The 25,146-nt window shown below is 34.6% G+C and overlaps 1 pseudogene across 1 annotated transcript; it reads right to left on the bottom strand.

Moving 5' to 3' along the window:
* Window positions 1-12,043: 12,043 nt before the first annotated feature.
* Window positions 12,044-24,720, bottom strand: LOC144971807 (sodium- and chloride-dependent neutral and basic amino acid transporter B(0+)-like; annotated as a pseudogene). The gene is made up of 14 exons (XR_013645183.1): window positions 24,533-24,720; window positions 23,966-24,097; window positions 23,155-23,282; window positions 22,125-22,291; window positions 21,165-21,303; window positions 19,183-19,317; window positions 18,123-18,226; window positions 17,348-17,472; window positions 16,736-16,847; window positions 16,178-16,305; window positions 15,471-15,570; window positions 14,339-14,444; window positions 13,294-13,467; window positions 12,044-12,130 (listed from the first exon to the last, which is right to left on the bottom strand). The product of XR_013645183.1 is annotated as a sodium- and chloride-dependent neutral and basic amino acid transporter B(0+)-like (transcript).
* Between the last annotated feature and the right edge of the window lie 426 nt (window positions 24,721-25,146).

Genomic DNA, 25,146 nt, shown 5'->3' with positions numbered 1-25,146 from the left:
GTGTTTTAGTCAAATTTATTGTTGTTTCTCATGTCATGCATTTCTATAACTTAGAAAATAAAAGTACTGTATTTTTGTGTGATCAGATTGAATATTTATCATGGATGTATATATATAATATTATAAGCATGTATTTATATAGTGTACGTCTCATCCCATTCACCGTGTATCTTATTTTGTACTTTCAAAATAAATATAAAATAAATAAGATAATAAACGTAATAATCTTTGCAGGAGATAAAGAGAAAGCCCACTAGTCATCAAATATGTTTTGAAAACCTAAATTGTTGAATTAATATCTATCCAAAATAAACGATTTAGGCTATTTGTGGTTTTATTACAATTTAAATGGTACAACAGACTAAGCATACAGACTGATTGCTTGGGTTCTCTACCAGTTTTAAACCTGACCCTTAGTCTTGATTTTCCACCTCGATTACTCTTAATCCATAATACCTATCTTTTTTTTTTATTATTCCATCATTTTCCTTTCTTTTTTTTTTTTTTTCTCTCAGTGATGATATGACCTAAAAGTTTAGTCATTTTAAGTCCTAACAACTAACCAAAAATAATCAAGGCCTGAAATATATCACATTTGCTGGTTAATTATATTAACATTGCAAAAATCAATATGAATTCGGAAATCCTTAGAAATCTGTATCAATAACGTGTGTGTTTATTGTATGTATTGTATTTTCAGTAGTTTGATTTCGTATTAATTTCATCCAAATATATCTGGGTGGGGATCCTGACCTCCCATAGCGGGCAGGGAGGTACATACTGTGTCTTGTATCCCCTTATATCTGTTATCCAACATGCTTTCTGTCTTTGTCTCGGAATGGGATTACTTGGTTTTGTCCTGGCACTGGCCGGAATCCTAGCTGGGAGGGAAACAGTCAAATGCATTTATTGTTTTGGGAGATGATATTTTTTTCCTTGTAAATCATCTCTCTGTTATATATTATTATTTTTATTTTGAATGTATAATGTAAGCATTTGAGTGTGTTCCTCTTTGTTGGATTTTATGCTTGTGTCTGGATGAGACTTGTAGGTGATTTCAAACTAAGTACATTGGTGGTATGCTCTTGGAATCTACATCTGATCCCTATTTGTTCTCAATTCCCCTTTGTCTTACTTTTTCTTGGGTGCTTTAATTGTAATTCTAGAACTTTTTACTATCCCATTTTCTTCCTTTTTACTGGCGCTGATATAACCTAAATGTGTTGCAAGCGCCGTAAAACCCTTAAAAACAAAACAAAACAAACATCCAAATATATCATCCAGAGGCCATCACAGCATATTCATATTTATAGAATTGCCATTTTGTACATTTTATGCTTTTGTATTTGAAAATTTTTTTTCTCTCTTTCTCTTGTTTTTGTCTCACTGTCATGAACAGAGTTGAGCATTGTTGTATATTATTACCATTGATAACCAAAGATTATTTTTTTTGGAATTATGATGTCGTTATATGAAATCAGTGTAAATCCAACAAATTATAATGATGATGATTATTATTATGTAATTTTGATGATCAATGTTATCACACAGTACAAGGTCAAAGTATTTGATATTCATAACTTAAGGACAATTTATTGATTCTATATTTGATATTGTTACACTTGTGAAAATGTCTCGGTGTGTCTCATTTTAGTGCATCTTCCTACTGATTTCGTTAACACTTTTATTGTTCTTGCCTATTCTTTAAGTTGGTACATAAAAAATATAACAAAACAATATATTTTGGTGTGTATGCATGCAGGAGTGTAGTTAATTAAGCGATGATCCCTTTATATACATATCATCTCTGTGGACTTCATGTTCGAGACGACTTAAAATTTCATAACATTGCAAGTAAACAGGTGTTTCCTGAAAGGTGAACTTTGCATCCCTACTTGCTTTTGTGTTGTTTTGTCATTTTATGTCACTTTGTTTTTGTTTTTTATTAATTGTTTTTTTTGTTGTTTTTTTTGGTTTGTAATATCTGTCATCTGCATTTTTTGTGGCCGCAAATGACAATTTGCGACCGCAAATATCAGGGCGATCTGCAAATTTGGGCAAATTTCCCAAAATTGGTCAATCGTGGCAAATTTTGGGAAAATTGGCAAATCGCGTGGCAAATTTTGGGGAGAAAAAGAAGCGAAAACAAAATAACGAAAAATAAATGCGAAACTTGAGAAATGTTGCAGCTTTGCCTGGGCCCAAACCAAGGGAAGCTACTCTCTACGGATAATGATCCTTTAAAATCTTTGTAACAACGCTATTCACATTCATTTCATTTCTCAAATCAAATAAATCGAGTCACTTACACTGCCAACTTCAGTCATGGATCGTTTCGTCAAAAAATCTTCAAATAAGGACCCAAAGTGCGGCAAATTCTTTTGGCAAATTTTGGTCTTTTTGGCAAATTTCTTGGCAAATTCTGGGGTTTTTTGGGGCAAATTTTGGCAAATTTTAGGTCCCAATTTGGCAAAAAATGCAGATGACAGTAATATGTGACCCATTGGTGCAAAACTGTATTGTTGGAATGAACTATAGGAAGAAAATTTAGTTATTGATGATGGCATTTATTTCAATTGAAATTTTGTAAGTTAAGCTTAAAATGGAATTTTGATTTCAATTTAAATTGAACATTAAGCTGCAGTCCACCTCGATAGAATACCGTTTTTAGACAGATAGTCACATAATGTAAAAAGAGATGCAACTCATTTTTCGATGGAATATTAAGGTTTAAAGTCTATTGTCAGTTTATGACGTAATTAATTTTTTTTTTATACATGAAAGTTGATATTTAGTTATATCTTTGAATGTAAAAAAAAAAGGGGGGGGGGGGGGGGGCGAATGAATATTCAGTGTAAATTTTATAAAACCATAAGAAGTTTCATATCTGTTAAAAAAATTGAATATGTGGGTCAAAGATAGATAATATTATAGATGAGTGTATAATGAATCGAAATTCAAGCACATCCATTGTTATGAAAAGTGATGTAATAGATTGTAGAGTTGTAATACACTCCCTTCCCAACGTGAATAGACTGAGAAAATATGAAAGCGGAAAAGATGTTTTCACGATCAAAATGTTCAATCACCGCACCAGTAAGCATGATTATTGGCTCTGTTCACATCTGGCACAAGTAAATTAGTAACGTTGTCATGTAAAGAAACATTCACCTTACTGTTTTATGTCATTAATTTAAGAAGTTAGTCTACCAGTAAAATTATCCCCCAACCCTTTCCAACTGTTTCAGACAAAGCAGCCCTTTTTTTTTTTTTCAAAAACGTAACAAAATAATAATAGTATTAAATTGTAAACACATGTTTGTTTGTTGTCCAGTCTTCTTCCCCTTGCCCTGGTTTTGTTTTTATGATTTTATTTTTACCCCCGTTTTATACAGATATGTTACAATGATTTTGTGATTACTAGTAACTTATACCAAAGAAATCCATTTTTTAAACTTTTATTATTGCTTTAAATTATTGAGAATATTTTAAGAATTGCTGATACTGATGCTTTAATTTGGAACTCCAAGGATTTTCATTGTATGATACAATATATTATTTTTAATCGATCTTGTCCATTATAAGTGAGATCGTTTATATGTATTATAGTTGATCGATATTTTCAGTGGTGTTGTAGCTTCATGATGCCATTTCTATGTTGTTTATTCCTGTTTTATTTTGGCTGAAGCCGCATGACTACCTAGATGTCCTGTCGTTTTGTTTTACCCCTTATCCATTTCTTCATTTTCATTGTCATCATCATCATCATCATCATCATCATCATCATCATCCATTATCATCATCCATTGTTGTCATCATCATCATGGTCCATTGTTGTGTTGTCATCATCATCATCATCATCATCCTCTTCCTCTTTCATGTGGTTAGCTATCGGTGTCATTGTCCCCTCTATCCTTCAATACTCCTGTCTTTTCTCTGTCTGTCTGCCTGTCTTGATATAGATCGATCCCAGCCTCTTGCTTGAATTTATTGTCGTGAGGGAGACAGGGAAATTTTAGAGATGTTTTCCCTGAATAAATTGCTTCCCTGAATAAGGGTATCTGAAACCTCGAAGTGTATGCTTTTAAAAGCATTTCAGTGCACGCATCTGTTTTAGACAATTGGTGGTTTCAGGATGAGCACATTGAAGGATTACAGTTGGAATCTATTTTTGTCCTATGTATATTCCTAGGTAACTAAGGTTGTTTCTGGCAATGAATCTATAAATCTGTCAGAATTATAATTGTTTTGTCTATCACTTTTCTTCTCCTAGGCACTTGTATGACTCGGAAAAGTGTTGCAAGAGTCTTTTGAAGTATTTTTCTTTCTTCCTTATCATCTTCTCCGATCATTTTTCTACTTACAGAAACTTTTGCTATATCTTTTCATCACTTCCAATTTTTTTAAAAAATTTTATTTCTGCTCCAAACTGTTATTTATTGTAATTGTGTATGGTTGGTGTTGTAACCTTCAGGACGATCCCAGAACATTGTGATTCCCTTCTATATCGTTTACCATGGCTGATATTGACAGATTGCAGAAAGTGTTAAATTCTTTAGCAGAAATGATTTATTTATTATTTATTCTATTTTTCATTGCTCATCAAACTAGAAAAGAAATTACAGTAACGCACTACCACTATGAAGGGTAAACATCGTTTAAAAAGAGATGAAATGCAAGTGTAAATGATGAATTCAGTTCCATATTAAATTTTCTGATGGATATTAGTTCTCAGATTATTGTCTCACCCAAATTTTAGAAAGCAATTATCGACGTCTTTAGATTATCATGACCCGTATTATGGAGTATTTAATGTTTAGCGAAGAAAAGCCCTAACATATTCAGTCAAATCAAAAATACTTAGAGTAGATTGAAAAAGATCATATTTGTTGCCCTATTGTTTCCATCTAAGTTGAGGTCCTATGTCTTGATTGACTTGGTGGTAGATATCCTTTTAAGTTTTGGACTCAACATATTTAATTTAATGGAGGATAATAGTTGTCCTAGTTGTTCTTTGGCAAATTAAAATATTAAAAAGTGTGAAAGAGCTTCGAAAGAGGTCAATGGTCAAGGCTCATTTGCACAGATCTTGAGTTAGTTGCCAAAAATAGTCTCAGGCCTTTATCTTCTCTATATTCTGTCTTACATTTGGTCTTAGGGGGATTATAATGTTAAACCGTGCATATCTTGTGGATCGACATACATAATCGACATATTTTCCATTTTACCATCCACATTCAAAATTTTAGTTTACTGAAACAACTCCTTGATTAATGCTCATGATCTGAAAAGAGTCACCTGTAGATTCTATATTCTATCGACTAGGAAAGCAGAATAGTAATCTCCAACTACATCAAATGCACAAATAATTTGATAACAGTTGCTGTTGTAGGCCCAAAAAAAGGCAGACAATTTCAGTTCTAGGTCTTCAATTGTGTGTAGGGTTTTTAAAGAATTTTAGAATAAAAAAATTCTTTGGTTGGGTCTCAATTTGAATGAAACAGGAGCTTCCTTAGTATGTTTCCCTGATCGTGACAATCTAATTTCAATATTTGTATCCATCCTTAACTTTGAAAAATATTTCTTCAATTGGATTAAATTTTCTCGTCGACGCAGGGTTTTTTTAAAAGGTATTTTGTGACAAAAAGCTTGATTTTACAGGGTATTATAATTATATTATGCGTTAAATGATAGACAAAATGAAACAAGAGATTTTTAACAAATTAAACTGTTTCCCCTAATCGTTTTAGAAAGAAGAATAACAATATTTATCTCTTTTTTTATTGTATACCAACTTTATTTGTAACATTATTTAACTGAATTTTTAAATTTAATCTACTCATGGTATTCATTCACCCATTGACAACTCTTGAGTGCTCTCTGCGTGCGCCACTCTTGCCACTGATTGTATCATTATGTTGTTATTTTGTAGTAAGAGTAAGTAATAGTCAATTAGATGGCCATGTCATTACTTCCACATGTATTTTATTAGGTTTTATCAAGAAATATATAATTAGTTTGATTTTTGTTTTAATTGTTAGTGAAGCATGTTTTGTTAGATTATTTTTTTTAATGTTTGGGATAATTAATTATTTAATAAATTTATTTCATTTATTGACAAGTGATATTTCTCCTGTTTGTTCTTTCCACCTCTTTATTCAGCGTTCATTATTGTTTTGTAACTAATTCAAAGTTTATGTTTTATAAGTGTGTTTTCCATGAGTGAGATTTTTTCTAGGTTAGCGTTGGTTGGAAGGCTCCCTCTCCACCTGAGAGGAGGAATATTTGCGTCTTGGGACGGTCATTAGACTTTACACCAGTTAATGGTCTTGCTGTCTCTTTTATCCATCTACATCATTTTCCGATGTGTGGGTTGGGATTTTGACCATCTTTTTTTCCAGGTTGATTTTGGTTATTGTCTTGTGGACAGAGAGACATTTACTGTGTCTTCTAATTAATTTTGTCCTGGTTCTGACCGGATAATCTCTGTTATGCACTGTATTAGTTTGCTTTTACATATTGTATATGATTTGTAAACATTTGAGTGCGTTCCTCTTAGTGGGGACCCGTATATATGTCAGAATGAGACATTTTGGTGATCTCAAACTAAGTACACTGATAGCGTGCGCTTGGAATCTACAGCTATTCCCTATTTAAAATAGTTCCCCTTTGTCCTACTTTTTCTTTGGTAACCTAATGGTAATCCTAGAACTTTTGACTATCCCAGTTTTGGTGCTGATATGACCGAAATTCGTTGCCTGGGTGGTGTTCCTGGTCTCCCATAGTGGACAGGGAGGCACTTACTGTGTCTTCTATTCCCTTATATCTGTTTTCCAACAAGCTTTCTGTCTTTGTTTTGGAATGAGATTACTTGGTTTTGTCCTGGCCCTGGCTGGGAGGGAAACAGTCAAATGCATAGTTATTGTTTTGGGAGATGATATTTTTGTCCTTGTAAATCATCTCTCTGTAAGTTCCCGTTTGTCTTACTTTCTCTTGTGTGCTTTAATTGTAATTCTAGAACTTTTTACTATCCCATTTTCTTCTTTTTACTGGCGCTGGTATACCAAAATGTGTTGCAAGCGCCGTAAAACCCTTACAAACATAACCATTTCGGTTATTGTCTTGGAGTCAGGGTGGGGTCTTTTGACCCCTCCGTTAGTGGACAGGGAGGTCACTTGCTGTGTCTTCTATCCTCCTATATATGATTTCCGTGTTGCTTACTCTCTTTGTCTTTGGGTGATATTATTTGACTTTGTCCTTGGCTGAGAGCGCCGTAAAACCCTTAAAAGCAAAATCAGGCCGGGAAATCTTTTCTAGGGCACCTCGACATGAATTGCCTAGATACACATTATTTGTCTCCCATAGCGGGCAGGGAGGCACTTACTGTGTCTTCTATCCCCTTATATCTGTTTTCCAACATGCTTTCTGTCTTTGTCTTGGAATGAGATTACTTGGTTTTGTCCTGGCTCTGGCCGGAGTCCTAGCTGGGAGGGAAACAGTCAAATGCATAGTTATTGTTTTGGGAGATGATATTTTTTTTCCTTGTAAATCATCTCTCTATTATGTATTATTATTTTTATTTTGAATGTATAATGTAAGCATTTGAGTGTATTCCTCTTTGTTGGATTTTGTGCTTGTGTCTGGATGAGACTTGTAGGTGATTTCAAACTAAGTACATTGTTGGTATGCTCTTGGAATCTTCATCTGACCCCTATTTGTTCTCAGTTCCCCTTTGTCTTGCTTTTTCTTGGGTGCTTTAATTGTAATTCTATAACTTTTTACTATCCCATTTTCTTCCTTTTTACTGGCACTGATATAACCTAAATGTGTTGCAAGCGCCGTAAAACCCTTAAAAACAAAACAAAAACAAACACATTATTTGTAGGTACCGGTACATAATGGACGCCCAACAGGAGACTTGAACCGTATGATATGGACATTTTTGTGACAAATGATTCGCTCTTGGATTAAATGAAAGTCTGAACCTTACTAAACATGCACGATTAAAACTATAAAATGGGAATAAAACTCAACGTCTGTCGGAATTGAAAAAAAAAGTTTTTATTTTTCATTACCAAGGGACACTATCGATGTAAAATAAAATAAATTATTAACGTTTCTCTTAGTTACGACGGTAACGACCCAAGTTCCTGGCCGATCTCGCTAGGTTGTGTCCCTTAATTTTGCACACTATTAGTGGATTATATCCCTTGAATCAACTAAAACGGCGAGCGATGATTGAGACTTTAGTCTCAATAGTCAAGTCTATTTCTTTTTTGATTTTGTGAATCCATAATAGACCTACATATGCACGTCTCTTGTCACGGCCAACCTCCCGCTTATGTTTTGCGTTTTGTATTTTGACGGTTATTGTCTTGTGGACAGAGAGACATTTACTGTGTCTTCTAATTATTTTGTCCTGGTTCTGACCGGATACCCTGGCTTGGAGGGAAACATTTAAATGTATTTAAAGAGTTTTGGGAAATGATATTTTTTAATACAACAAAAAACCTATGGAAAATTATTTTTTGAAACATTCTTTATTTTATCATCTTATAATATGAGAAATAGTAAATTCAATGTAGAAATAGAATAATACAAAGATGAAAATAAAATTTTATATTTAAAAAAAAAATGGAATGTTTTAACGCAATCGAATCAACATATTGTGAACAGCTGCATGGAATTGTTTGTTTTGTTTGTTTTTTAAGGGTTTTACGGCGCTTGCAACACATTTAGGTTATAGCAGCGCCAGTAAAAAGAAGAAAATGGGACAGTAAAAAGTTCTAGAATTACAATTAAAGCATTCAAGAAAAAGTAAGACAAAGGGGAACTGGGAACAAATAGGGATCAGATGTAGATTCCAAGAGCATACCATCAATGTTCTTAGTTTGAGATCACCAATAAGTCTCATCCGGACACAAGCACGGCCCCCACTAAGAGGAATACACTCAAATGCTTACATTATAAATTAGAACAAATATAATAATACCTAACAGAGAGATGATTTACAAGGAAAAAAATATCATCTCCCAAAACAATAACTATGCATTCGACTGTTTCCCTCCCAGCCAGGACCCCGACCAGGGCCAGGACAAAACCAAGCAATCTCATTCCAAGACAAAGACAGAATGCAAGTTGGAAAACAGATATAGGGGGATAGAAGACACAATAAGTACCTCCCTGCCCACTATGGGAGGTAGGAACCCAACACGGCTGCATGGAATTAATATTTTGAAATCTACAATCTCTCATCAAGAATGACAACATTCAATTTTGTGAGTTCAGGCATATGGAAAGAGGATATATCTTCAAAACTGCTTTTGTAAATATGAGTCAATGAAATATAAAATTCAGATTATTCAAAGCTGTAACAAAAGTAAACCCGACGAAGAAAGGTAACAAAAGCTAGATTGTGAGATAGCATCACAGTGTTTTGTCCTAAATTCTGATTATTCTTACTCAAAAACATCGTTTTGTCACTACCAATTTTTGAAAATTCAATATTAATTCAATAAATGGAAGAGAATAAGCCAGGTATACTAATATTATTATGCTTTGACTGATTGACAGCGGATTTGTGATCGTTTGGAATGTTGCTATTATGCTAATAAGATAGATAAATAGATAGACGGAGAGAGAGAGGAGAGAGAGAGAGAGAGAGAGAGAGAGAGAGAGAGAGAGAGAGAGAGAGAGAGAGAGAGAAAGGGGTCGGGGGTCGGATTTTGTTTGTGTGAGGGGTGGGGGAAATGTTGTGAACTTTCTTAAGAATCTAATAAGATTTAATCTATTTCTATATTATGGAGTCATGAATATTCTAATGAGATTGAAGAGAGTTCGGATTATTCTCTCACAATAAAAATAAAAAAGGTGACACGCTAGAGAATTGTAAGTAAATTTCACATGCTTGTAAATACCCCTGCAATTCCACCCCCCCCCCCCTTTCCCCACCAACCTCCATTGTTTACTAAAGTATTCCTTACAGTCAGGTATATGTATGAGACCGTTTTCGATATGTATTATTCAAAGTTGATTAATACATGGCGCTTTCATTTTATAATACGCTACAATGACATAGTCTACCTACGCACAACTAATAATACAACCTACTTTTAAAAATCCCAAATGACTTAACAGCATTATGACACACATCATAAGATAATAGATGTCAACACTATCAACCCACACACTTGCGCTCTATAAGATAATAAACATATATTAGCAGGTCTGAAAACCGAGCGCAGTTATGGGCCTGATTTAACATTGTTATTATACTGGACAATGTTATACGTTGGATCGAAAGTATTTCCATTACAACAATACGCCCATAACCATTATCAGTTATCGGACCTGCGAATAAGTACACGTCGATGTAGAGCCTTGTATAAAATAATTTGTTTAACTTTTTTAAAAAAAAAAAAAAAAAGTAATGGCAAAAAAACAACAACAACAAAAAAAAAAACGCCCAAAACTAACACCCCCCCCCCCCCCCAAAAAAAAATAGGCCCAAAAATAAACAAAACAAAAAAAAAAAAAAGAAAAAAAGAAAATTCATAAGAACAAAGCGGAATTAATTTGAGGACAGGGTCTATATATTGCGATGGTTGAATTCCTCCGACAGGTCATCAATTTATTTAAATAATTCGTTGGAATGATATGATCAATTAAGTAAATTTTACAATAAAAATGGAGAAGAAAACGAAGATACATATTTATATAGAGCTTTACAATGACGAAATAGGGATGAAAAATGTTATTTCAAACTGTCTATATATTCATTCGCTTTTTATCTTTTCAACTCGATCTATATAATATTTTATTCTCTGTTTTTCTTCTGGATTCGTAATATTTGTGTAAAATTAAAGACATATAAAATGGCATATATATATATATATATATATATATATATATATATATATATATATATATATATATAATATATATTAATGATAAAAATGCATATTTACAATGTTATGAAATTTCTATATGAAAAGAAATTGGCGAATCTTTTTATAATTCATCTCAAAAGAAAAGGAAAATAATATACTTTCTGAAAAATACCAACAATAAAAACCATTTGTTTCGTACCAGTTGCCAACTCTGATTATACTTTGAGAAACCCCATACGAGTCTCACCAGCCGGAAATTACTTTTTCATTTCAATATGTCAGATTCTATGATTGATTCTAATAGTTAAAAACCAAACAAGGATGTTTGCGTGAACCGTTTGGATTGCCAAGAAGTCTGGATAAAATCTCATCATGCTCACATTTTGACATGGAAAACAAGAACACTGCGAAAAAAAACAACACTATTTAAAAAATCTGATAACTCTTCCTGGGCAAAACCCACACGGCTGGTGAGGTCTATAGTGAATTAATAACCAAATCTTGTTAAATTATTTGTGTAATTTTAGAAATATTCACCAAGATTTACATACTGAAGATGAGACGCCACACGAACATTATAGACCTATATACTATCAACCCTTAATTCGTTGTGGCATGATTTGGTATAGATTGAACATTATTTAGGCTGAGAAAGTGTATACCATCTAGTCTAAATTTTATATCTCTGCTAAAATTTGTAATGGATACGAATCTGTCACTTTATATATTACATCAAATATGTGATCATAAAATTAAATTTGTAAGTTTTAAAGAATCCCTTATCTCACCCAATAAGATCATTTAAGATTACAGCAATAATGCGAACTGATAAAAATAACGTTTATAAAATTCTGCAATTATTTTTCATATTTCTTTCTCCCCTATCCTTTCCTTTAAAATGTTAAAATCATTAGATATCTACTATGGTTTAAAAATGTGATAGATTAGACACATAAATGGTAGTAAAACCCATAATTAGTTAACCCATATTGATGACAGGTAGTCATGCCAGGTCATTTACAATTCAGAAAACACAAAATAAAACACAATTTAAACTAAAATACTTTGCCGTGAGTAGAATTATGGAACCGATTGACTCATATCGATCTGTCGTCAATATTTATTTAGTGCAGGGTTGTCCACTCCTTGTTTGGTCATTGGTATCCATTTTCGGGTACCAGATATGCCTGACCATCGTTGGGTACCCAGGCCTTAGTGGGCTTGAAGACGTAGGCCCATCTCTGTGGAAGGAAAATATAATGTTAATGTTTGCTTGTTGTTTTTTTTTTTTTTTTTTTTTTTGTTTGTTTGTTTGTTTTTGTGTGTTTTTTTCCGTTGTTTTGTTTTGGTTAAAGGGGTTCTAGGCACTTGCGTCACTTTTGTGTCAGTAATAAAGCGGATGATGAGATCAATAAAAGGTTTCGGGTACGCGTTTCAAAACACAACAATAAGACCCGTATTTTGACGTAATTTTTAGGTTTGTGGACCGGCTAATGAGTTGTCTTAAGTAGCGTTCAAGGAAACAAGTGATCCCATTGGTTGAACGGTTGAATGCAACTCACGACATTTCTTTTGTGGCTAAAGACTAGTCTTTTGACGCCATTTGTTGGTCAGTATCAGTATCAGCGTTGCCATCGTAATGTTATAGCCTGACACTGACCAAAAAATGACGTCAAAATGCCAGTCTTTTGCCACAAAAGAAAACTAATCGTGAGTTGTATTCAATAGTTCAACCAATGAAATAACTTGTTTCCGTGAGCTCTACTAACGACAACTCACTAGACACAAACACACACCTAAAAAATGACGTCAAACTGCCTGTCCTATAGGGTTCCAGTGCAGGCTATAATATGTTAACGATGGCTTCGGTATCAGGCCATGAGTTTACGAAAGCCACGCACTGAACCGATGGATGACAATAATCGTAAAACTATGGCCCCTATTTTGGTTTCTCGGATAATACACTTTACACACACGACTCAAATCAACTCCATTATGAACTAATTCCTGGCTTTAAACAAAATTATTGCAAGAGTGTTAGTGTAGAAAAGCTCATAATAGGTAACTTGTACTGTCTGAAATATCAATTTTACGAGTATTTCATGCGACCAGATTATGGGGAATTAGTGAATCATTCATTACATTACGAGCGCCTGAGCTCAGCGAAACCGTAGAAATGGATTCCAGTGGAGTCCGCATAAAGTCAACATTCTTAAAATCAACTTCTGCATAAAGTGAACTCCTCTTGTTGGTCCCAGATTTTCTGTTGCTCATTTAAGTGTGTTATAATGATAATGGATAAATCAATCAATCTTGCATAAAATCAACACATCTTTCTGGTCCAGCGGTGTTGAATTTATCAGGATTTCATTGTATATTTATGCGTTTTATTCTTTATATTTACCTCTTCTTGTGGTTTTGATCTGGACTCGTATATCCTCTTGAAGAACCAGATAGGGACTGGGATAAGTGCGATGGTCAGTAAGATCCATCCGATGATTTGGGCGTGGTCAGGGTAGTCCTCATTGTTATCGTACTGAGGACTTTTGTATTTGACCATTCGGTAGATTGTCAGGGACTAAAACGGAATAAAGAAAATAAATGAAAATGATAAATAATATTATTAGTAATATGTGGATACTTTTTACCATATTCAAAAGTTCTTGTCTAGATCATCCGAATGACATAAAAAAACAACCACCAAAAAACCCTTACACATCATGATCATCATCATCATCATCATCATCATCGTCGTCATCATCATCATCACCATCGTCATCGTCGGCATCGTCTCAGACCGATGAATATCAAACCCCAATATAATAAGAGAAGAAACGAAGTGCGTGTTATTGTATGAATTTGATTGGCAACATTGAAAAAGTCCAGGAATGTTAACTAAGGTTGTCCTTATTCCACACAAAAGCATTACCAACTATGGACTCATTGGCTAACGGATAGTTGCCTCAAAATGTTTCCATCAAAGGTGCTAAGGAGCCAAGATTTTGTATTTTAAGAATGCAAAATATTTTTGTTGTTTTGCATGTGAAGAAATCGTAAAATATCACATCAACATATGGAAAAGGATAATTTAAATTAAAATATAAATGATGGACATTGATATTTAACTATGGTTAGGTGAATTAGGTTTAGCCGATTGTCTGTACTTATATATCTATACAGGTCTGATAAACCAATTTGTAATGGTCTTACGAAATTACAACAGTGTTAAACCAAACTCATAAGCTGTATTTGGCTATCAGACCTGAAAATACATGGACACAATACTGAATACTTTTGCCAATATTTCTCTTACATAGCAACTAGATTGCAAGGAAATCTAATATTCTGTTTTACACCTAAAACCGTATCATCTTTATCCCAGGTCGTTTCATTATGCCCACAGAATGTCAAAGTGACTTGTGAAATGTAAAGAATATTTATACACTCACACCAATGAGTATGGGTGACGAGAAAGTCCAGCAGAATACCCAGTAGGGCCATCCGTGGGTCTGGCCCCCAACATGTATTCTATATCCTTCATGAATCGCATCACACCTTGAAAAAAAAAAAACAAAGAGAAATGAATGCAATTGGAGTTCATTTCATCTTTAACAAAGATATTAAAGTCACCATCCTCCTCCTTTCTTCTTCTTCTTCTTCTCTTCTTTCTTCTTCTCTTCTTCTTCTTCTTCTTCTCTTCTTCTTCTTCTTCTCTTCTTCTTCTTCTTTCTTCTTCTTCTCTTCTTCTTCTTCTCTTCTCTTCTTCTTCTTCTTCTTCTTCTTTCTTCTTCTTCTTCTTCTTCTTCTTCTTCTTCTTCTTCTTCTTCTTCTCTTCTTCTTCTTCTTCTCTTCTTCTTCTTCTTCTTCTTCTTCTTCTTCTTCTTCTTCTCTTCTTCTTTCTTCTCTTCTTCTTCTTCTTCTTCTTCTTCTTCTTCTTCTCTTCTTCTTCTTCTTCTTCTCTTCTTCTTCTTCTCTTCTTCTTTCTTCTTCTTCTTCTTCTTCTTCTTCTTCTTCTTCTTCTTCTTCTCTTCTTCTTCTTCTCTTCTTCTTCTTCTTCTTTCTTCTTCTTCTTCTTCTTCTTCTTCTTCTTCTTCTTCTTTCTTCTTCTTCTTCTTTCTTCTTCTCTTCTTCTTCTTCTCTTCTTCTTTTCTTCTTCTTCTTCTTCTTCTCTTCTTCTTCTTCTTCTCTTCTTCTTCTTCTTCTTCTTCTTCTTCTTCTTCTTCTCTCTTCTTCTTCTTCTTCTTCTTCTTCTTCTTCTTCTTCTTCTTCTTCTTCTTTCTTCTTCTTCTTCTTCTTCTTCTTCTTCTTCTTCTTCTTCTCTTCTTCTTCTTCTTCTTCTTCTCTTCTTCTTCTTCTTCTTCTCTCTTCTTCTCTTCTTCTTCTTCTTCTTCTTCTTCTCTTCTTTCTTCTTCTTCTTCTTCTTCTTCTTCTTCTTCTTCTTCTTCTTCTTCTTCTTCTTCTTCTTCTTCTTCTTTCTTCTTTCTTCTTCTTCTTTCTTCTTCTTCTTCTTCTTCTTCTTCTTCTTCTTCTTCTTCTTCTTCTTCTTCTCTTCTTCTTCAAGAAGAACGTCAACCAACTTACCGTAAACCCACATAACAGAGATGACCTCAAAGCATGACAAGAACAGGACAGAGAAGTCAGCTCCGTAATGGTCCATGATTGTTACGACATAATCTCCACCCTGAGGACATCAAGTGGGAACACATTAGCCATGCGAGTTCAAGATCGGTTTGTTTAATAGCAGTTTTAATTAATTTGTATTCAATATGTGGTAAATCTATCTGGATATTAATATCATATATATCGTATATATTATAACAGTAATAGGGCTTTAAAATGGACCGAGTGTTCAGTAAATGCACTTAAAACATAAGCAACGATATACGGTACATTATACATTGCATATCCTTTGAGATAAAAATATATTATAAAGGGAAAAAAACAGATAGAAGAGAAGAAAATATCCAAGAAGAATAAATTCCTATTATTGAAATCGTATGAATGCTCTGTCATATATATAGCATAAGCCACAAAGTTTCCAATCAAGGACATTTGTTAATTCATTAATCTCTTTAGCCTTTTTTGGCTTGAGAATTTAAACTGTTCCATATTTTGGCAGTACGGAATATAAATGTATTCTTCCTAATTGAAGTCGAGTATCTTGAAATATATATTTTGAGTTCATCTCCCCGCCTGATTGTAATTGGAGAGTCATAAAAAAAAATCATTGTATTTTCTCTTATTAAGACTAAGCCAATTAAACCTTTCAATGACTAAAGAATACTTACCGGAGTTGTACAGGGTAGAGCCAAAAAGTAGCACATGATACCCAATCCAATACTCAGTTGACTCTTGTACTTTCGTAGTCTAGGAGTTCGTCCTGGAGGCAAGTAAGGATCGTCTCCATCAAACCAAACTGGAAATATTATAGAGTTATGTAATTATTGGGTTGTTTGTAAGGGGGGGGGGGGGGGGGGGTAAAATACTTGCGACATTTTTAGACCATTTCAAGTCCAGTTAAAAAAAAAACGATAGTGGGGAAATTGAAAGATACTAAAGCTAGGTCTACACTTAAACGCACACAAAAAAATGCAATACAAAGGAGATGAATTTGGATAGGGGATAGAGACTGATTAGGATTTTTTTTAAAGCAAAAACAAAAACAAAACAATAAAAAATAAAATAAAATAGCTTACCCACCCCCCCCCCCCAATAAACAAATCAAACAAAAAAACAAAGAAACAAGCAAACAAAAAACAAAACAAAAACCCAATGATATTTATTTTTACATGTTTTTGTGTGTGTGCACCAATGAAGAAGTCTACCTTTTTGGTGCATTGGCTTACCTCTGAGTCGAGTCCGAGTGTAAACAACATGAAGAAGAAGAGGATGGACCAAAGCTGTGATGGTGGTAGATTAGACAAGGCCTCGGGTACACAATAAAGGCAAGACCATAACCTGGGAGGGCATAATGTGATACTCTAATATTATTTTGACTTAGATAAGTAATGATATAACAAATTATTGTGTACAGATTTCCCATTCAATAGATTGCAAAAAATGTAAATGTGATAGATTCATAAGACTAAAGTCACCTGTAAGACATTCTGTTGTCTAATTCATTATATTTACATTATACGTCACCACCTATAGCCCAGCTGCTCATTGATACCAAAGTCAAGTGAGGTGATATGAAAAATATCCAAATACAACACTATTGCAGCTCATCATCATCGTTGTTTTCATCAATATCATTATCGTTATCATTATTACTATTATCATTCTCATTATTATTATTATAATCATTATCATTATTATCATCATTATAATTATATTATCATTATTACCATTGAATTATCATCATCATCATCATCATCATCATCATCATCATCATCACCATCATCATCATCATCATCATCATTATTACGAAGTATCACCACAGACCCGTGCTTACTTACCTCCCTTAGCTACTTTATCCACGTCAGTTCCGATGGTCTTAGCCATTCCTCCAAACGTGGTGAACACGACAAAGCCAGCAATGATACTGGTGACTAAATCCATTACACTGATGAAGAGGGAATCGCTGTAATGTGCCCAGAAAGAAGACGAAGAAACACGTTTGATGAGTTCCTTTTTTATCTAAATCCAACAAGTCATTTAACTACCATTTACCATTTAATTTGTAACCCACCGCATTTAAACAATTTCATAATGAGATTAATCAGACCCTGAAAAGTAAACATTGTGTATTATGCGTCTAGATCTTCCTGATTTTATAGTTAAACTTACGATAACTTATTATTGAAACAATATTAAGTCTCTCATTACCGAGCATTTCAAGAAAAAAATTGATTTTTTTAACACTCAAACTGAAGAGATATAAGTTCCTACTTATAAATAATTTTTGTGTAGCATAATGAGCTTGACGAAACAAAGATTTTTTCAAGAGATATTGTGATGTACAAAACGTTTCTGATTAACAAAAATGTTCATTCTATCGTAACAAATGTGACGATTTTCCTGTTGTAGTTGGTAAGGAGAGAGTTAAAGTTTGATTATTTTTAGATATGACATTACTATTCCTTACCCCGATAAAAAGTATGTTGTTTCTTTTTCACTCAAGTTTTGAGTATAGATCTGGTATCTAAGAGTGTCCCTAAGTAAACTTCAATTTAAAAAAATTCGTTACACCCTTTCTCAACGCAATATCAAGATATTGGTTTAAATACTCACTAATAGACTTGATTCTTGAATTTGTTGTAACTTCCAAACATGATGATACCTCCGAATGACACACTGAGAGAGAAAAACATCTGGCCGGCTGCAGCAACCCATACCTGTATTATGAAAATGCATATTATATATAGTGCAAAATCAATGCATCTTCGTTTTTGTTTTAAAACATCCTAATCGAAACAGAATTACCAGTTAAATACAATATTTTAGTCTATCAAATAATTTTCACAAAAAATGACTCAGCTTTTTAAATATATTAGCCTTTGTCTATCGTTTTTGGTTTGGGAGTCAAAATAATTAGTAGAGAACTCGCTTCACAAGCAACGTGGCCGTGATTGATCTCGGGTGCAATCGAGCTTTTTCTGAACTCTCTCCCCTTATTTCTTGTCCAGCATTCTGGGTCAGTTGGATCTGATGAAAAGTCCTTTGCAATAGACTCGAGTCTTATCCAAAGGGTAACCAACATTTAATGCTATAAAAAAAAACGTCGTTAAACGTCGGTTAAACGCCGGATCCATGGCTTTATGGCTTTGAAGAACTATTTGTTTGTTTGTTTGTATTTTTTTTTGTTGGTTTGTTTTCTCTCCAAAATTGCGCTTTGTTGAATTTCGAGGTTTGACGGCCCATGTGACAAGTAGAGCAAAGAAACAGATGTGAATTCCGATATTCTGTCAAGATTTAGACCACTTAAAAATACACCAAGACATACCCAAAGGGGATATGAAACATCTCAAAAAATGTGATAAATAGTATCAATATTCAACGCAGAGATAATTTACCAAAAAATCACATCTCATGAAAAAAAATACATTCAACAGGCTGTTTCTCCTCTAAGCAAAAGACGCAATGTCTAGGCGAAACCAAAAGGGCCACATGGAAGTACATGATGATAGAACAAACACAAAAGAGTTAAAAGGCCCAATCTAATATTACGCTTTGAATCATTTAAGTCATTATGGGGAACTCTGGTATTATGCTGCATCAAGATGCTCCTTTTTTCGTCTATGGCAAAGCCTCGATATCTTAGAGGAATATAATTAGCAGATCATCTCCTTACATCAACATCCGTCAGCTTGTCCCATTTAGGTACAAGGAAGAATTCCACACCGTCGATAGCTCCGTCTAGGAGGGACCCTCTAATCAGAAGGATGAGTAGAATGACGTAGGGGAAAGTAGCGGTAAAGTACACGACCTGGAAATTGAATAAAGATCATAATAGTGATTATAAAATTTTTTTTTATGGGTACACTGTCCCTATTAGGGCTCTGATGAAAAAGTGAATGAATCCCGGGTCAATCGATTACAAGCAGCGAATAGTAGGAGTCGGCAACTTGCATCCCGGGTCAAAAGTATTCACGAATACTTTTGATACGACCAGAATTATTTTAGTAACTAGACCAATATCTAATCTTTTTATATTTGAAGGGAACAATAATCAAAAAAAATTTCTAACAATTCGTAATTATTTAGTAGAAACACCATAAAAATAACGTGAGCTTTTATATAGCACAATATCCACTAAAAGTGCTTTACAAGTGTGACCAACAGCAACAGCAATTTTACCAGTTTGGCGATATTACCATTTTTTTCGGACAGAGACAACGCTGTTAACGGCCAGGTACTCATTTTATACCCGAGTACAGTGAGAGGATGTGATGCCTTTACAAGGACTCAATTATGCGCCGAGCGAGGTTCGAACCCAGGACCTTCCGATCCGAAAGCAAGTTTCATACCCCAGACCACATAACCGCATAAACCTAGTTTATTATTGAAATCTATCATGCTTTGAATGGATATTAGGAAATATATATTTAAATGTATTTTTCACCTATTGTTATGAAGAAAAAAAAATAAATAAGGAAAGAGACAGCGAGGCCGCTCCAAGGAGACTTGGAGACGTACCGTAGAGGATTGAGTGAGTGAGTGAGTGAAATTGTATTGAGATTGGATCAAGGACGACTTACGTACAATCGTCTTCTACCAAAGGGATTTTTGAGAAAGTACGCATTATAGATAGTTCGAAGTTGACGTCACTCAGGTCTTTGTTATTGTTTTTTTTTTTTGCCATCCGTATTTGTATTAACCTGACTATAAACGATCATGGTCACACAAAGTTTTGTGTGTTGGTCCGTTATATTTCCGGATGGCAACGCTGTGAGCTACTTAGCTAAGCGCATACTATCTATATCGATTCCGCGGTTGGAGCACCACAGTAAATATGCCCGCGGTAAGGAAGTAGGATAAGAACACCAGTGGAATCTGCTGGGTTAATAAAGGTAATGGGGATTTTATTTGCTAATGTTATAAGGATAAATCTCGGAACACTCAAATCCCACCAAAAAACTTGTATGTAACTTGCTAATTATTAATTTTAAACCGGAGAGATTTAAAGACATCTTGATTTCTCGTCATTTAAACAGCTTAAGACACCAAGGATTAAGTGAAAAAAGGTATTAAAACACTGACAAGTTTCTCTCGAATAAAAAAAATTAAATAATTGAATATTCTGTTTATTTTTCGTTTAAAGAACAGAATTAAACAGTCTATCGCGCTGATGATGATTGAGAAACTAGAGAATATTGTCTATCCTGTTTGTCTCATTTTAGCTTGTGTGATTTTGTACTTTGCCTGACATATTATTATTATGATACAGATTTTTTTTTTGCACACGACGGGTAATATCACGAAATAGTTCTATCACAATCCCAATCTCCGAGAACATTAATAATAACAACAACAACAACAACAGCAATAATAATATATAATAATAATAATAATAATAATAATAATAATAATAATAATAATAATAATAATAATAATAATAATAATAATAATAATAATAATAATAATAATGATAATAATAATTAGTTTTGTTTTGCTTTTAGTTATTTTCATGAAGCTGTTAAATTAAATTTTGGGGTCCCCCCCCCCCCCCCCAATAATTCAAATTCAACGATCTCAGTTTCTGGTAGATTGATATTCACTTCCGATTTTTTTAAAATCTTCAAACATGCACATGAAAACAAGAAATTTTGTTACCTTTCCAGAGCTCTTAATACCCTTGATGAGACAGAAGACGACCACAATCCAAGACAAGAGAAGACACAAGGCAAGTTTCCATAGAGGGTCTCCCATCTGGTCTGGGTCTACACCGTCTGATTTCTGGATGACCTCTTTGCTGCAAGGATAAAAGGTTTATTAATAAATAGGGTATTGAACTAAGAGAAAGAAATCAGATATAAGAAGTGGCGAAGGTAGGAAAACATATCTAAATCCTCATCAGTTATGATTATTAGTTTAAAAGCCGAAAAAAATAGAAATACACGAAATGAACTTATTATGCGACCCATTGCTTCAATCTAGTACCACGCCGATGTGATGCATAATGCATAAAAACGTGAGCATTATAAAGCGCAATATCCACTAAACGTGTTCAAAGCGCTTTACAATGAGTCCCTCGACCTATTTTTAATTCAGAAAAGTGAGTGGAGCAGGCACTTAAATATTCACCCCAAATAGGTACCGGAGCATACTCAATGTCTCAATCGTTTCTATGTTACATGTTTGTGTTGAGAATATTAGCTATTAAGCTTTAATGTTGGTCAACTTCGCGGCGTTTCTGTGTGTGTTGAACTCGTGACCTCAAGAAGTCAGGAAGAAAAGGCTCTAATAAGACTAGGGTTAGATGCGATCTTTTTTGGGATCGTGGATAGCTCATACAGTAGAGTCACGCTCTCCCCGGCCAGGCGGAGTTGTACCACTAAGGTCGCGGGTTCGAGCCCCCATCGCCGCTGCGAAATTTTTATTCTCTATTGTCTTCTGGCACTTTCCTACTCACTTCATTTCTTGTCCCAGCCCTAGTACGGCAATGGACCGTTGGAAGTCCACCGACTCAGGGGTGATCACGTTCCCCGCTTTTAACATCGACCAAAATACCTCAATTCAGTGACAGGACAAGCCACAATACCAATGAGTGACAATAAAAAGCAGGATACTCACTAGAAGAATATTTCTGCAGCTGTTTGCCTTTTTGGAGTGCAAGCGAAAGTAAGGTTATTGTCGATGCTTGCCTTCCCCGTACAAGTACAATTCGTTGTTGAGGTACCCTTGCAATCGTCGTAGATAAACCCCCTGTCTTCCACGCAGTTATACTTATCAATCCATTCCTGTCAAGACAAGATAGATAAAAAGTAGTAGTAGTAGTAGTAGTAGTAGTAGTAGTAGTAGTAGTAGTAGTAGTAGTAGTAGTAGTAGAAGTAGTAGTACTAGTAGTAGTAGTAGTAGTAGTAGTAGTAGTAGTAGTAGTAGTAGTAGTAGTAGTATAGTAGTAATAGTAATAGTAGTAGTAGCAGGAAGAGGAGGAGAAGTAGTAGTAGTAGTAGTAGTAGTAGTAGTAGTAGTAGTAGTAGTAGTAGTAGTAGTAGTAGTATTAGTAGTAGTAGTAGTAGTAGTAGTAATAGTAGTAGTAGCAGGAAGAGGAGGAGAAGTAGTAGTAGTAGTAGTAGTAGTAGTAGTAGTAGTAGTAGTAGTAGTAGTAGTAGTACTAGTAGTAGTAGTAGCAGTAGTAGTAGTACTACTACTAGTAGTAGTAGTAGTAGTAGTAGTAGTAGTAGTAGTAGTAGTAGTAGTAGTAGTAGTAGTAGTAGTAGTAGTAGTATTGCTGGTGGTGGTGGTGCTTGTGGTGGTGGTGCTTGTGGTGGTGGTGCTTGTGGTGGTGGTGCTTGTGGTGGTGGTAGTGGTAGTGTGGTGGTGGTTTTGGTGACGGTAGAGGCGGCAGTAACACCATAGTAGGAGTAGGAGCAGCAGCATTACGAGCAGCAGCAGCAGCAGCAGCAGTAGTTGTAATAGTGATAATAGTAGTAGTAACAGTAGTAGTCGTAGAAGTAATGGTAGTGGTAGTGGTAGTAGTAGTAGTAGTAGTAGTAGTAGTAGTAGTAGTAGTAGTAGTAGTAGTAGTAGTAGTAGTAGTAGTAGTAGTAGTAGCTGCTACCCCTTATAAATCGACTTGTTTACCATGTCAGCAACTCACCTTGCTACACTCTGTCCAAGGCAGTGTTTCTTGCATAGAGGAGAAGAAATAGTAGAGTGTGTAGGCCATGATGATGTTGTAGTAAATGGCGACGATTAAAGAGATGATACACATGGAGATTCCAATTCCTGAGGAGGTGGAGTCAGGGGCGGGTAAAGTGTGTGAAGGAGGATGGCAATGTTGAACTATATTTTTACAAAACATCTTTCATTGGATACATAATTTGATTTAAAACAAAAACAATTCAGAAACGGAAGACTGTTCAATGTAATCATTATTGATTTGTGGGGTTTTCATACAGTCTATTTGATTTTCCCCTCTGTAATTACAAGAGATATGAAACTAAAGTGTATAGATATCGTAATTAAGTACAATTTGGGTACTTTTTTTGCCTTCCAGCAGATAGCTTGATTGTCGGTACAGCATTAAATCAAAGACAGCTGTAAATGTCGTCGGTGCAAACATATTACTCAAATAATCTCATGTAGTGCTTCATTCATCCTTTTTTGTTGATAAAGGAGAAACCCGAAACGTTCATTTGATCTGTTTTTGTAATTAAATTGAAGCTTACATTCAATTTCATATTATTTATTTCTTCGAGCAGCAAATTTTGCATTACTCAAATAAGGAAGGATATAGGAAAGAAAAAAAACCCCAGAATATTATATATATATATATATATATATATATATATATATAATATATATATATATATATATATATATATATATATAAACCAAGTACACATGGATATTATTTAAGATTATACCCCTTTGATTATGTTAAGAGTGTTGCATGGTATGTGATTTACCTTTAGCTGCGGGGTTCATCTCCCAGACCTTGGTGGGTCCCTTGCCAGAGAACTGCCCCATGACCAACTCCATAAAGTACATGGGCTTACCGATCAACAACTGGAGAACTAGGTAGGCGATCAGGAAGGCGGCTGGGGGTGGCATGTAGTCAAATTATTAAGACATATTATTGTAAGCGATAAATAATAAATAACATTGCATATCGTTCATTGGTAGTGAAATTACATTTAACTATTTCAAGCCCCGTAATCCTCCCTAAATTCATCATCATCATCATCATCATCATCATCATCATCATCATCATCATCATCATCTTCAATCCTCTTATTTTTTCAACTTAGCATTTTCAGTCTTTTTCTTCTTTTCCTCATCCTTCCCGTCCTTCTCTTCCTCCTCCTTTCCTCCATATTATCCTCCTCCTCCTCATTATCATCATCATCAGCACCATCATCACCTCAATCGCCATCAGTAACATTGTCTGTGTGCGTCGTTTTCTACCACAAACAACAACACCGCCAAAATCTTCAAGCGATACCACAACCATCCTAGATGCTCTAGTAACTCACCACCGCCATTTTCATAGGCCAGGTACGGAAATCTCCAGACATTTCCCAGGCCGACAGAGAGTCCAACACAAGACAAGATGAACTCTGCCTTGTTTCCCCATTGTCCTCTGTCCTCATCTTCACTCGAATTTCCTCCTGACAACTCTACATCTCTGGTTGGGTAGCGACATCGTAGTAGGCAGGGGGCTGGCTCTGTCAATGAAAGGAAAATAAGACAGTTAATTTATAGCTACAACACGCATAACAATTTTTACTTCATGATTGAAGGAAATCATAAAAATCAAATGGTTTGGTAAAGTGAAAAATGAAAACCTGTTAAGAAGAATAGTAAAAAAAAATGAAGATGGAGATGATGTGGGAATAACTACCTTATACTAATACGACGCGATTCTCGTTGTGTTTGTTTTGTTTTTAAGGGTTTTACGGCGCTTGCAACACATTTAGGTTATATTAGCGCCAGTAAAAAGGAAGAGAATGGGATAGTAAAAAGTTCTAGAATTACAATTAAAGCACCCAAGAAAAAGTAAGACATAGGGGAACTGGGAACAAATAGGGATCAGATGTAGATTCCAAGAGCATACCACCAATGTACTTAGTTTGAGATCACCTATAAG

The sequence above is a fragment of the Berghia stephanieae genome, chromosome 4 (assembly GCF_034508935.2).
Source record: "Berghia stephanieae isolate SIO BIC M18660-M18661 chromosome 4, UCSD_Bste_1.3, whole genome shotgun sequence".
In the NCBI taxonomy this organism is placed as follows: Eukaryota; Metazoa; Mollusca; class Gastropoda; order Nudibranchia; family Aeolidiidae; genus Berghia; species Berghia stephanieae.
This window is presented reverse-complemented; position numbering and strand designations above follow the sequence as displayed.